Genomic DNA, 14471 nt, shown 5'->3' on the forward strand with positions numbered 1-14471 from the left:
ACAGACAACTTAATTTGCCAAATGGCGAGATGGTTTTGTAATGTACACAAGTATCTATTACAAATTAAGAAGGGACTGAACGCATTTGCAGCTGGGACGTAGGTCAGAATTCGAGCAGAGGGCTGCTCCAAGAAGCAATAGGTCAAGGCAGCAGCTCTGAGCCCTGCTTAATCTTTAGGAGGAACCAAGTAGTAACAGCAGCTTTACCCCTAGGAGTTGTAATTGGGGGTGTAATTGGTGTTTTTGAGCTATCAGGATGACAAACAGATAAATAAACACTTGCAACTCCCAAGTATGTAAAAATAAATGTATGTCAGACCATTTGCAGTTTCAGAGTAATTTTTCCCATCACCTGATACACACCAACAACTTAATCTCTGACAGCAGTGCTACTTTCATTCTCAAAAGGAAAGTAAAGCAGCTCAGCTCTGCAAAGCTTGCCTCCCAGCTGGCAGAGGACATGACAGACCAAACGTGCTGCCCGTGGGGAAGCCTTTGCCATTTATCTTAAAGAAATTCCACGCTTGCCAGCCGAATCCTCATGTTAGAGGCAAATATTACCGTTTGCCCCTGCTTTGCCAGTGGAAGAGTGTAACTCTGGTGTCTCTGCAGCTCTAGCAGTGCCACGGGGGACCTCCTGCTCCAGCTGCTGCTCTCCCCAGCTCCTCCTGAGCCCTCCCCATTTCTGCTCTGCCCGCGGGCACACGGTGGCCACCAGGCACACTCAGCCCTCGCCGCCTCTCTCTTCCCGTGTCTCCTGGTGGTGGTGTTCCTAGCTGGTAGGAGAAAAAAAACCTGCTCACCTCTGTGATGAAGCCTGCCTAGTGACTGTGGTGATGGTGCAAGCCCTCTTAGATGACAAACACCCCCAGCGAAAGGCCACTGAGCCAAGCGCAGGGCCTTGCGTTGCTCTGCCAGTGACAGGCATTGCTGGCAGCCCTACCAATAATTTTAAAATTACTTAAAATATTTTTTTTAAATGTATTTTACAGAATTTTTTTTTTTTTTTACTGTGGTTAAAAAAAAGCAGCATATTGCACTTCAGGCACTTCAAATGTTGTTTGTTAATAAAGTCAGAGGAAGCCTGAAAAGTAAACAGATAGTGACTTGCGGTCACCTTAACTCTGGAGCTCCGGCTCAAAAGATCTAGAATATTTGATAAAGAAGCTCTCCAACAAGAAAAAAAGTGTGGCTACAGATGCTAGCCGTACCCAATTCCTATTCTGATACCCTTGCAGATAAATCACAATCTGCATTGATGGCTGACTCAAAAAATCAGCCTGTTCTTGGATTCATTCTGCACTCGCACTCCTCCTCTCCCTGGATGCTCTCAACCAACGCTCCCTCTGCCTGGCTCCTGCCTTCTCTTTCTCTCTGCTGCTTTCAGGTAACTCCCAGCTCTCGCTCTCCTTCCCTCCATTGCCTGGCTCCTGCCTTCTTGCACCCTTCACCCTCTATTTTCATCTCCTACTTTCCTTCACCTGCACATCCACCCTCTTATTTTTTCTTAATTATTTTCCCTGGTATCTTATCTTTATCTCCATTATTCTTATTTACCTCCTTACCTCATATATCATAGCCTTTCCCCATGCCTAGCAGAACCTCATTATAGAATCACAGAATGGTTCGGGTTGGAAGGGACCTTAAAGATCATCTAGTTGCAACCCCCTGCCATGGGCAGGGACACCTCCCACCAGACCAGGCTGCTCAAAGCCCCGTCCAGCCTGGCCTTGAACACCTCCAGGGATGGGGCAGCCACAGCTTCTCTGGGCAACCTGTTCCAGTGCCTCACCACCCTCATAGTGAAAAATTTCTTCCTGATCTACCCTCTAAATCTAAATCTAAATTCTAAATTCTAAATTCTAATCCACCCTCTTCCAGTTCGAAGCCATTACCCCTTGTCCCATTGCTACATGCCCTTGTAGAAGTCCCTCTCCAGCTTTCCTGTAGCCCCCTTCAGATACTAGAAGGGGCTATAAGGTCTCCCCAGAGCCTTCTCTTCTCTGGGCTGAACAACCCCAACTCTCTCAGCCTGTCTTCATAGCAGAGGTGCTCCAGCCCTCGGAGCATCTTTGTGGCCTCCTCTGGACTTGCTGCAACAGGTCTTTCTTATGTTGGGGGCTCCAGAGCTGGATGCAGTACTCCAGATGTCTTCATCTTTTTACTTTCCTAGTCACAAAGACTCATTAAACCGCTTCCACAACTGATTTCTGTCCATGATGTCCTAGTTGTCCTAGGAGAAGTCCTAGCACTGGTCAGTAATAGTTGTCTCCCTGGCATCTACCGCCTTCATCTCCTGTTCCCTTCCATGCTTTACTGGTTACAGGCCTCATCCCAAACTCTTTGATCTTTGTGATCCATCCTCCTCTTCTCACTGCCTCAGCAGTACCAGAAGAAGGGGAGATGATGAGCACAGGAAGGGCATCAGATCTCACAGACGGTGATCTCTTAGGAAGGCAGGAGGAGAGACTGCAGAGAAAGGCTGCTTGGTCCCCGCTGCTCCAGGCAAAGAGCACACTGGGTTGCTGTGCGAGAAAGCTGCCCATGATGCCTGCAGGCCATACAGCAGCCCAAGGCAGAACGGGCTCCATCAGCACCGGCTGATCTTCGGAAAATTTAGCTGCCAAAAGCTAACAATTCTGAACCGATCACGTGCAAACTGAGATTTTATGGAGTCTTATAACTTTGTTACATTTGGATGCACATCTGTGAAACCACAGCAATCGCGCTGCCAAGTTCCAAGTTGCTGCTCAAAAGGTACATGGATGAAACTAGACCAGTGACGGTGTTCCATTTCAAATTCCTCCTGTAGAGAAATAGGGAAACCGGCACTTCTGAATGAAGCAACCGGATTATTATTTTTTAGTATGGGCAAAATATTTTTTTAACCTTGTTCTTGAAAATGACTACAGTGGTTTAGCTGGAAACTGCCAAAAATTAAACCTGGGGCAGATGCTTGGCTTGGAAAATACCAGCCAGGACAGTTACAAGCAACTGAAAACAAGATGTTATTATGAAGCACTGGACAAGATTGAGCAGAGCAGTTCCATGACTTTGGCCTAAATGTGGAAAATTTTAAAGTGATCTATAATGAATTTTTTAATAACAACTTTGTTGAAATAAGCAGAATTCAGATTTCATATTTTTGGGTGAAGACGTTTCCTCTGAAAATGCAGGTTATGATCCAGGCTGCTCTGACATGAAGAGGGAGAGGGAGGCGTGTGCTGGGACTGAGACTGGGAGCACTGGGACTGAGGGCTGGAGCAGTTTCTTTGGTAACAAAAACAACTTGAAAGATCTACAGAAGCGCAGAAACAAGTGATCAAAAATATTCTGTGGAGATGAAACGTTATGGAGACAGCAGAGGGAAGGGGAGGAAAGGAATTACTTCTGGTGGGAGAACATCAAAGCAACAGTAAGGAAAGTCCAAATATTTCCTTAGCTGTGGAGTTCTTTAATACCCTGGCTCTGCTCCGCATGTGCCGATGGAGCAAACCTGCGGCACGGAGCAGGTACCCTCATCCCCATGCTCTCGTTGGGGCAGCTCGCCATTACAGCCCCCAGGGTGAGCACAACCCAACGGCCCCTAAAGGTGCTCCCCGTTTCCCATAGTCCAGTCTTTGCCTTCATACACCAAACTGAAACCTGAGGCGGGTCAGGAGCTGCTCTATACGTGGAAACCCCCCTTTTGTGGCGACGGTGACGTATGTCAGGGCGGCAGGTGGGACAGCTGAGGGCATTACCTGTTTCAGTCATCTGACTTAAACGCTCGGCTGCCTCCCTGCTAGGGATTTCGAGAGCAGGTTCACGGCAACGCTTGCAGCAATTACCACTGGATGCGATTTTGCATTTAAAATTGTCATTCCATTTCTCTGCTATGGATGAAAGCAAGAGCACCACACAAGTCCCCTGTAATATACAATGATGAACTGCCTGCTAATTTGCAGGTACAGTCATTATTTTTTTATCCATAAAATTAATACTTTAAAATTCTTGTATTACATCTAATGGGTTGGCTGTCACTTGACTGCACGTTTGCCTAAAAGATGTGTTCTAGCTCGAAAAGAAATTAACTCAGGAAGTCCCGTGGCCTTTGTTTTGCAGGAAGTCAGACAAGGTGAAAATGGTGGTCCCTCTGGCCATTTCATCTTTAGTAGTTTTTCTTTGTCTAGGATTTTAACAGCAAAATTATACTAATGCTGTAAACCTTCTGTGCAGTTAAAATATTCTGAAGTATCTTGCATAGCCTGTGTTTGAAGATGTTCGGTTGCATTTAAGCAAAATGCTTTATGTTAATGATCATGATTATGTAAATAATGGTCAAAATGGTGACCTGTGATAACACTGTCTGGAGAATAGCACAAAATTAAAACTTCCCTGATTTAATTAAAAAAAAATCTGGCTTAATAAACACAAAGTTGAAAATTCATGCTAGGTGCTGTTGCTTGGCATAAAAGTTTGGGGTTTTTTTTTGCTTTTCTTACAAGAGCATGTGTTTAACATGTTCAGATTTCTTTTCAGGTTTAATATTAAGCCTGAGGTGGCAGTGCTTAGTTCTGGGACCACTGCAACATTTGCGTAACGTACCTTACTCTTAATGGCACTTTATGCTCAGCATCTTCTCGCATTTCATACAGTTTCCCTTTTTTTTTTTGTTTTTTTTTTTTTTGAGTGGGAAAAATGAGGTCTAGGGATAGCAGAAAACTTGGCCTGACAACATGATCGCGTGAACCACAAAGCAGCCCTCAAAGAGAAAAACTAGCAGGAAGTTCTTTCATAGCAGGTATTAAAAATAGACTGCACCAAGTCCTGGAATGCACACAGCAGTTAGGTAACGATTTTTCAGTGACAGGCATTAGCAAAGATTCTCGGTAAATGTTTTTCCTTCCTAACACCCAGTTCACTTCTCCGTGTTTTGGAAATTCTCCGTACGGGTCCTTCTAAGAAGTCTAAAATTATAATGTTCGTTTGACTAACCTATCAATTAGCAAGCCACATAATGACACCATCTAATGGTACAATTGAAGTATTTGAATTTAATATACCATTTTCATAATGGTACGATATGAAGCACACAATGGAATCCGATTTTTTTCCCTCCACAAGTTAGACTTGATTTATTTCTGACAACGAAATAATTTTACACTGGAGGCACCGAGAGAGGGAAATCAGTTTGGGTATGTATCTTAAATAATGAGGATACTGGCTATTTTGGGGCAGAGAAATCTTTCAAATGTTTCAAAAAGGGTTACTTGTTATTGGGTGCCATTTATAAATGGGAGGCATCTGTGGAGGAGCCAGCAGAGCTATATCTAGCTTCTACCATACTGAGAAAACTATATGGTAAATAATTTTGAAATTATTTCCTCAGACTTTTCCCCAGAGACTGAGGAGCTTTCCCAGAGATCTAGTCTCTGGATCTTTGCAGTATAATTTGAGGAGGTGATAAAGGAGATGGAAAAGAATTAAAGCCTAACTTTTTGATTTTCACCATCCTGTTGTTTTCTTGGATTACTTAATGCTCAGAAAAAAATCTGCAACATCCTCTGCCTATAGCAAGAGTATCAGAAAAGGAGGGCAACGTAACCTTCTTGTCTGCCCAGAAGCTCGTCTACCTTTGCTAACTTGTCTGTTAAAAGACACAAGCTCTACCACTACCTTTCGACTTCCATGGCCACCATGAACTTATCCCTAACATTAATAATTTCAATTTATACTTCAAAGACAGCAAAATTCCCTAATGTGAAGGCTCAGGCACCTCTCCCACCGTGGTTAGTACCTACCTAACACACAGCGTCAGTATTTCCTAGGTTGCCAGGATCAAGAAGTAGCCAGAAGCGCAGTTACAGACAGTTTTCATCACCCATCCATGTCAGTGACGGGAAGTATTATGGTGGGTGAAATTCTGCCCATATTTCGTCTCCTACTGATAAGTTTTTACCAATTAATTAAATGGAGATTAAATACCAGGAGATCCTAAATGGTCAGATATGACCATGGTAGAGCAATATGAGTTGTTTCTTTTTTTTAAGATGAGTAGAACTCCACTCCCAGTGTTGGGTCTTTAAATTATTTTCAAAGCTAAAAATGCAGGAATTCTATTTGCTCCACACTGTGCTCTTTGAGAACAGAGAAAAATGTGATCAAGGTACAATCTGATAAAACATCTGATTTATTTTCTCTCCTTACCATCCTGCAGAACGACAGAATTAAAAAAATTCACATTGGACATGAAAAGAAGGCACCCCATTCACAGTATTTCATTTTGGAAAGATACATAGATAATAAGAGCAGGAGAACAAGTTAGCCTCTCGCAGAGAACCTGTTTGTTTGACAAAATACTAGGAAACATCTTAATTGGCACTCGGAAAGAAAATTAAATAGGGCATACTGAATCCCTGTCAAAAATCTCTATTGGAAGAAGTAAGGAAGTGAGCATCAGAGTTGAGATAAAAGTTCTGCTTTTCAAAATGACAAACATTTTTTTTTTTTTAAGATCGAGGTGTCTTTAAGGCCATAAAATGAAACAAAACCTGATTAAATTATCAACACATTCATTTGCTTCTAGATGCTGTTATACAAATACATTTCTGGGAATCCAGTGCCTGAAAAGCAATTTGTGAATAAGTCAATACTTATTTTTTCTACACTGATACATATGCAAAGCTCGAGTTCTTTCCGAGGGGAGGAACACTCTTTCATACATAGTACTCAGCAGCCCTCCGAATTACAGGAAGACTCTCTCCTCATTCGGCCCGATTAGTTTACATGAATTGAAGCAAATAACATTCTCCGTTTTCCTCCATATTTTATGACTATTTGCATTTAAGTGAAAATGCCTTAAATCAGACTTTGTCCATTTTGAGGAAAGGACGTTTTAGAGCAAATAGAGAATGACAGACTCTTGCTGCATCTCACTTTTCTGTAAGCTGGGCTTCACTCAGTCATTTGTGGATATTTCTGAGTTTTTTTCACTTTTTTTTTTTTTTTTCACTTTCTAAATGAGATTTGCTGTCACTGAGTTTGATATTCAAGGTCACCATTTCAAATGCAGTTGTAAATGAAAGCATCTGTTCTGGCTGAATTTAAAACCTCAAGTCTTTGCTGTCCCTAAACAAACATGGGAAACCTTATTTGCATATTCAGAGAAAAAAAAAAAATTTCCTTCTTTTTCCAAAATTTGCTGTTACTTTGCTTGCAATTTTCCTTTTGTTCACATACCTTCATTCTCTTCATTAAAGTTTCTGGCGTGTCAAAATTAACAAGTCCTATTATTATAGTCATAAATGGGGCAAATTTGATACCAGCTATGGAAACCAAAGCAAAGCTCTGCCACACCACATTTTCATCCGCTTTCCAGAAAGGCAGAGATTACCCTGTAGTACTGAATGCCATACTTTCACGGTGGGAAGAAATTCTGAATTTTGCACCTTTGGCTGACTACGTACAACAGAAGAACAGACAACACCATCCGCGCTCGGGACAATCAACAGGATGTCTTCAGAATATTTTTATTACGGTAATCTTTTCTTTTGCTTGAGCCAGCATTCCCCTCGAGAGGAAGAGAAATGATGCTGAGACAACTCACTATTGCAAATTAATTCTATGGTCTATTTCTCAAGCATTTAACTTGGCCACAGCAACCTGTTTAACTCAGACGAGTTGTCAGACAGTGACATAAAAGAGAGACCCAGTTCTTTAGAGGTAGCCAGTAATTTTAAGGGGATGAAGGGAAATGGCTGGCATTATTGCTTTTGTCCAAGTAAAGCCTCTTCTAAACAGGGTGAGGGAAAATCAAGTGATTTTGCCTCTCCAAAATTCATGCTACATGAGATCTTTTGGAAATGTTGACCGAAGAGGAACTGTGGATTGAAACAGAAGGCTGAGAAAAGAAGTCAGGCTTCATATTGCAAGAGCATATGAAACATCAAGAAAAAAGCACAACATTTTTTACTTCTCACATTGGGTAAGTCTGAAATTTGGAACAGAAGTTTGGGAGAGGAATTGGGATACATGCACCTGCTTAAACCTGAGCCATCTACTCGCAAGGCAGCTGTCACCACCTGCACAGGTACAGAAAACTACGTTGCAAAAAGGCCAATCCATTACATCCCTGCTGCTTCCAAGTCAGTGGGTCTGAATTTAATCTTTTACAGTGTGGTTTGTTTGTTCTTTCTTAGCTCTGGCATTCTAGGAAGTATTTCCATGTGTGTACCCCTTCTCTGAGTCCACTCTTGGTACGTGGGCCTCCGCGATTAAGCAATCCGGGATCCTTAACCCATCGCTTCCAACTTTCCCAGCCTGCTGCCTCTCTTCTTCTCTCCCAGCTGTATGGATTTCAGCTTGTCAAAGTCCAGTTTGGTTCAGGCTGTTAACACAGGAACTTCTATTTGGTATAAAATCTTTTGGGGACCACAAAGGCATAATTTTATAGTTAAATACATCACATTTTTCTGGGAAGACTTAAAGGCAGTGGATAATAGAGAGAGATTAGGATTTGCCATTTTATCAGACCCTCAAGGAATCTCTGTTTCACCACACATATTTATTGTTCAGGAAGCAACACTTAAAATTTTCCTCGCCATAAAATAGTTCTGCAGAATTCTATAGAAGAAGGTGGTGTATCACCCCAAAGAAGACTTCCACTAGCCTGATTGCTACCTGCAATGATGTACCCTTCTTCCAGGAAGCAGGCAGGCGTAAGCAAATACTCCTAATAGGGAACTACTCTTTGAGAACAGGACAAAGACATTTTAGTTATAGGGAATAGAAGAGTAATAAACATGAATACAAATTTGGAATGGATAAAATACTTCTCCTGGTGCATTTTGAAGGTAATCGCTTCCCATTTTTTTTAGCATGTCCTGGAGATGACTTAATTTCAGAGGATTACCTTTCACATTTTTAGATTCCAGAGAAATATGATTCCCAGAAGTTTAGGGATTCCTTTTACTAAACTGGCCTTAAAGAAAAGCTCTGTTCCATTCTGTGCCTTGTCTCTTCCTTTCCTATCTCCCCTTATTGCCTTTGAGGAGCCTGTCCCCTCAGTGACACCCACTCCGCAGGCTCCCTGCTCTGGCCACTCGCCAGCCCTGCAGACGGTGGGCAGGAGCGAAGCTCCTTGCAGGGACCAGGCACCAACTTGTTCTAAATGTTACTCAAAACTCCTAATCTGAATCTCGGTTCCAGTAATCCATTCATTTATTAAGAGCAAATACAGCAGACAACTAATGCTGCACTTTTTCTATTATTCAAACCTGCTGCTAACAATGAAGAAGATGATGTCATTCCCTGGATGTGACAAAGGACTAATATTATATGCAGTAAAAACAATGAGTCAACAGTTTCTATGCCCTTGAGGTCAAAGCATTCAACAGTTTTGAAAGTAGACTGTTCTTTTTGTGCACAGAGCTTGTAGTTGTAGATCAATACAAAATGTGTAAAATCAAGATATAACTTAAAAAAAAAAACCACATTTTTTTTGAGTTTCAATCAGAGTGTTTTAGACTCAAGCTAAAGGTCCAATTGAAATATCTTGTAACATAAACTAACTGATACCAATTTTACCCAGATATGTTAAGTATTGCATTGCAAAACACTTTTTTTGGTCAAAAATACATGATCTATCTTAAGTTATCATTTGTAAGATCTTGAGAGGCACTTGGCAACCACAATTCCCTGTAATGTTAGCAAGAACTGTGAGTATTAATGTGGCAACTAAATAATATGAAATGTTCTGGAGATATTTTGTAATGGTCTGAAAGATAAGAAAGACCTTTTACATGGAAATATGTTTTGTGAGACAACAGAAAGCAAGGACCCTAATAACCAAAGTTTCCCAGATTTTCTGGAATACAGGAGGTATTGACCAAATCCTGGCCATCTTTAACCACAGCTACACTTAGCTCAGGATAATGCAGGAAATGCCTGGGGTCGATAGAGATACTGTCTTCAGTAAATCTAAAATCATTATGGAGGATTACCCTCCTCCTCCTAAAGACACAGTGAAACTGAAGCACAGAGAAGTGACAGCTCAAGGTCACTTAAAAGTCAGGAGAGTTTGGAAAAGGACCCAGATTTCTCAATCCCCGTCCAGCGCTCTGCCCACTGGGCTTCGTTGCCTCGCTGAGTATCTGCTCCATGCAGCTCCTTTTCAAAACCAGATATAATTTAACAACTTTGAGGAGTTTTCAGTTTGTCATATTGTTGTCTGTAATAATTTCATTTTGTGGAAAAATAGACTTGTCTATTTACTTCAGGCTGCTGATGCACGATCAAGTGTAAGGGAATTCCTGGCCAGCTGCAGCCTCTGCTCCTGTCATCCTTGTGGACCAAATTCAGAGACAGGAGAGCAACCCGGATTATTACCTAGATGGGCTCCTAGGTGTAGGAAGAAATACCATTTTGCCTGCAGTGATGGTAGCTGACAGTGTTTTGGATTAAAATGAGCCTTAGCATCCTGACAATTAATTGAAATTAAACCTTAGACTCTGAATCCCCAGGAATTTCTACTGTCACGCTGACAAAGTGCTAAACTCTTTTCTGAGTTTATCCTGACCACTTTATTGTCATCTAAAATAACTGCAAATGGGTTCAGACATAACTTGTACAGTAGATCCCAGGCCCAAGTGATTACTTACCCAAAATACGGAAGAGCGCACCTGGCAGACTTGCTGGTCACCAGCCTGATAGCTTTATTGACGCAGTAAATGCAAGAGGCATGGCTCAATCTGATCTTTAAGCTCTGTGTCTTCTAATGCTCAAGAACCTCTTAGCTTTGAGATATTTAAACCAAATATTTAAGCCGTAAAGATACCTCAGGTGTTGTAGAGTGATGTCACACTGCTCAAGCAAGACGAGGAAGCCTCTGAGTTATCCAAGGGCTTCGGGGCTCCGCGCAGTTCCCTGCAAGCGACAGAACTCATGGGATTTTAATGACGAGGACTCATTAGAGCACTTCAATTGGAACATACATTTCCACTAAAAATTTAGTGACAAGTTGCTCTTACAAACTCAAACAAAATCCGACAGATTTGAGACAAGGCAAAATTAAAGTAACTTACGGATTTTCTCTGGATATCCCGAGCTAACGACAAACAGCAGAATACATATACCTGTTCCTTTCCTGTGACTCACACAAATGCAAATATATTCAATTATATTAAAGGTAAAGTTATTATTGGTCTATTTAGTAAGCAGACTTATGAGAAAAAAAATAAACATTTCCTAGTGTGTTCCAAGTAAGGATCTTTACCTGATCTTTGCTTTTAAAGCCCTGATCCCAGCAACAAACTTCGAAAACTGGCATAGCATTCTGTACTTGAAGTACTATTGAAGCTGCTCCTTTGTTAAACAGGGTATTACGAGTTTATAGTAGGGACAGAGGTTCCTATTCAGGAAAATACTGAAGAACATATTTTACATTAAACATATCTTCACATTATCTTGCAAATCAAAGCTTACCTAAGCAGGTGACGCTTCCAAAAAATATTATAATGAACCTCCCCCAAAAAAGCAAAGGCATATTAGTGTTAATTTAGAGGGATCAGCCACCTTATTATTTTGAACTTTTGCTAATACGAGATCTGACAAAACTGAAGTTCTGTCCAGTGTTAGCACAAAAATTTTGGAAAAGTAGCATTTATAACTTCATAAAGACAAATGTATTTTTAACGTTAAATAATATAGGTGGAAAATGATAAAAAGTTTTTCATTAAATCATAAAGGAAACCATTGCGCTTTGGGCTAATTTTGATACGTGTTTATCACGCTGTTAGATCCGTTAGTAGGTCAATCCTTTATTATATGTTGCAGTGTCTGTTTAGAACCTCACTCGTAACTATGAGCTCAACATACCAACTCACACAGTACAGCATGGTATCATTGACCCGCAACAGTACTACCAGCTCCAGGATTACGAACGGGGAAAGTATCAAACATCAACTCTAAATCTGATTTTACCCTGCCATACAATTGAAATCATGCTGCAGTATGGATATAGATTTGGCCATGGCTCTGGGGTTAATATTTTTTGGATTTATTAATTTGTTTCACAATTCTACTGTTGCTTTTCTCATGTATTAATACAGGCAAGAATGTTTCACAATGCTAAAAAACCCCTTGTTTAGCTGGAAGGCCTTTTGAGAGAATATCGTGTGCTCTCCTCTAATTATTCCATAAAGTTAAATCTTTGTCATCTTCTCTCTTCCCTGGTAATTTTCCACTGTTGAGAGGAACAAGAGGGAAACTTTATACCGATTTTAATCTATTTTGCCTAGTGAAACAAAGTAAGAAATAGGCATAGCACACATAATATGTTAGCTACGTTTTGTCAGTTAGTCTTGCCTGTAGAGAAGAGGCTGGCATACAAAATCTGATAGACGTTTCCTCCCTCTTCTAGTCAGATCCGTAGCCCCTTCCAGGAGGGAACTTGGGAGACCCCTGACTTGATCAGTAACTTTCCTAAGCGCATAGATAGGTCTGAAGCCTCCACCATCAAGAGAAATGGTGAGAGATGCTCTGAGAGGGGCTTCAACGTGCGCTGTCTCCAGCTGCAGGGCTGAGGATGAACCCAAATCTCACATCCCGGAGCAGCAGCAGAACGGATGCCTCTTCTCAAGCCAAGGTTGGAGCCAATCTGTTCCTGAATTGCAAGACAGGGCTGGGGATGTTGCATGGAGAAAACACCTGTTCCTGAATCCTAAAATTAGACAAGCAGGCAGAGAGGGACTCGAGGAAAATGGGTATGGTGGGTAGGCTTTCTCGGAGCTGCAGAAATAGGGCGAGATTTTAAATGGGATAATTTTATTGTAGAATATATAAACTGCCCTATCAGTCAGATGAAATTATTACCCACTCACGGACTTCTACACAGCTAGAACGGTATTACTCATTCTCCTTGACAGAAACCTAGTACTGTGGTTTTGGTGACACACTGAGAATTTATTTTGATCTTTCTTGTGTTTTCAGATGGAAATGTACTGTCTCCTTCCTGATCTTGGCTTAGAGTCCACACTGAAAAAAACAATTTTAAAGGGAATAATAATAAAAACTTATGTGGGTTTGTTTGTAAATACTGGGTTTGGGCCTCCCATAATTAATCATTTTTTTTTTTCCTAAAAGTCTTTCTAAGTACTAATAAGAATGGTCTATTCTCTCTTGCAAATGACGTATTATGTATGAGTTTTTCGACTAGAATAAAATATTGCCTTTTAAACAGGAGTGGATGTTATCACTTCCAATGTGCTTATATGTATTTCCTGTGCTTAGATATCGCCTAGCAATAACAATACCACAATTACCAGAACGTATAATCTATAACGTAGTCCTGTGTAAATCAACACATAGCCCAACGAGTTGCACACATCCTGCAGGATACCACTGCCATTCTAAATTGTTTCCGGTTAATACTGTGCATCTGGAGGATGATTTCTGAGCCATGCTCAGACTGACTCCTAAGTTAGAATACTGGAAGTTACCTCCTTCTAACACTTAACGGTATCTAAATATAAATTTAGGTATAGATACAGAGCTAAAGCACGTTTTGTTCACGATTGCCTAAATAGGAAAACAGAAAACCAGACTCAGAGGAAAACCAGTTTTGATGTTTTAAAAAGACTTACGGGATTTCCAATAAGAATGCAAAGTCATTGCAAACATTGCAAGGGCAAATGTTCAGGATTTCAATTTAGTTGTTAAACTGCTAAAATAATGCATACCTGAGTTTGCATATAGTAGAGACTTTGGATTTTTTGGAATAGAGCATAATTTCTTCTTGATGTAGAATATCTGAAAAATACACATAAAGTCAGAGAAAAAGCAAAATCCAAACTAAACCAGAAATATGTCATTTTAATTGCAACACACATTGCTGCCATACAGTCAGAAAAACCTTACAGGAATACTCTGACGAAATGTCACTGTCATGATTCAGTTAGTCCAAACTAACTAACTGCACTGGCTGAGAAATGAAATCTAGTTGACCTGTTCGGTGACTTTGTACTTTTAGTTAGTTCTCTGATTCTGACTTTTCCAATCTGATGTTAAAACCAACACGAAGTTTTAAAATGCTGAAAACCACTCTAAAATATGATTTTAAAAATATTATCTCTTTTTTTTAAAAAAAAAACCAAACCGTCAGAGGTGACCATTGTGTCATTTGATAACTTTTAGAACTGGGTTTACTAAGCCTCTAACTCTCATTCCAGTTGATACCCAGGAGACAGACCATGATTCATGGGTGTATATAACTTCCACTGAGTCTTACAAGACACCAGAATTCTAGTATATTTAAAAATAATAATATAGCAATTTAGAGAAAATAACTTATGCAAAACCTGATATTTTTTCTGTTTCTAATACAAGTCTACTAAACCAAAAAGAGATTCTAGCAGGAAGCAGCAATCAATGCAGTGCTTGTTTGAAAGGTATTTTTAAATTACCCTTTTTTTCTTGCTGCCTTTGGTACAAAA

The sequence above is a fragment of the Rissa tridactyla genome, chromosome 8 (genome assembly GCF_028500815.1).
Source record: "Rissa tridactyla isolate bRisTri1 chromosome 8, bRisTri1.patW.cur.20221130, whole genome shotgun sequence".
Lineage (NCBI taxonomy): Eukaryota > Metazoa > Chordata > Aves > Charadriiformes > Laridae > Rissa > Rissa tridactyla.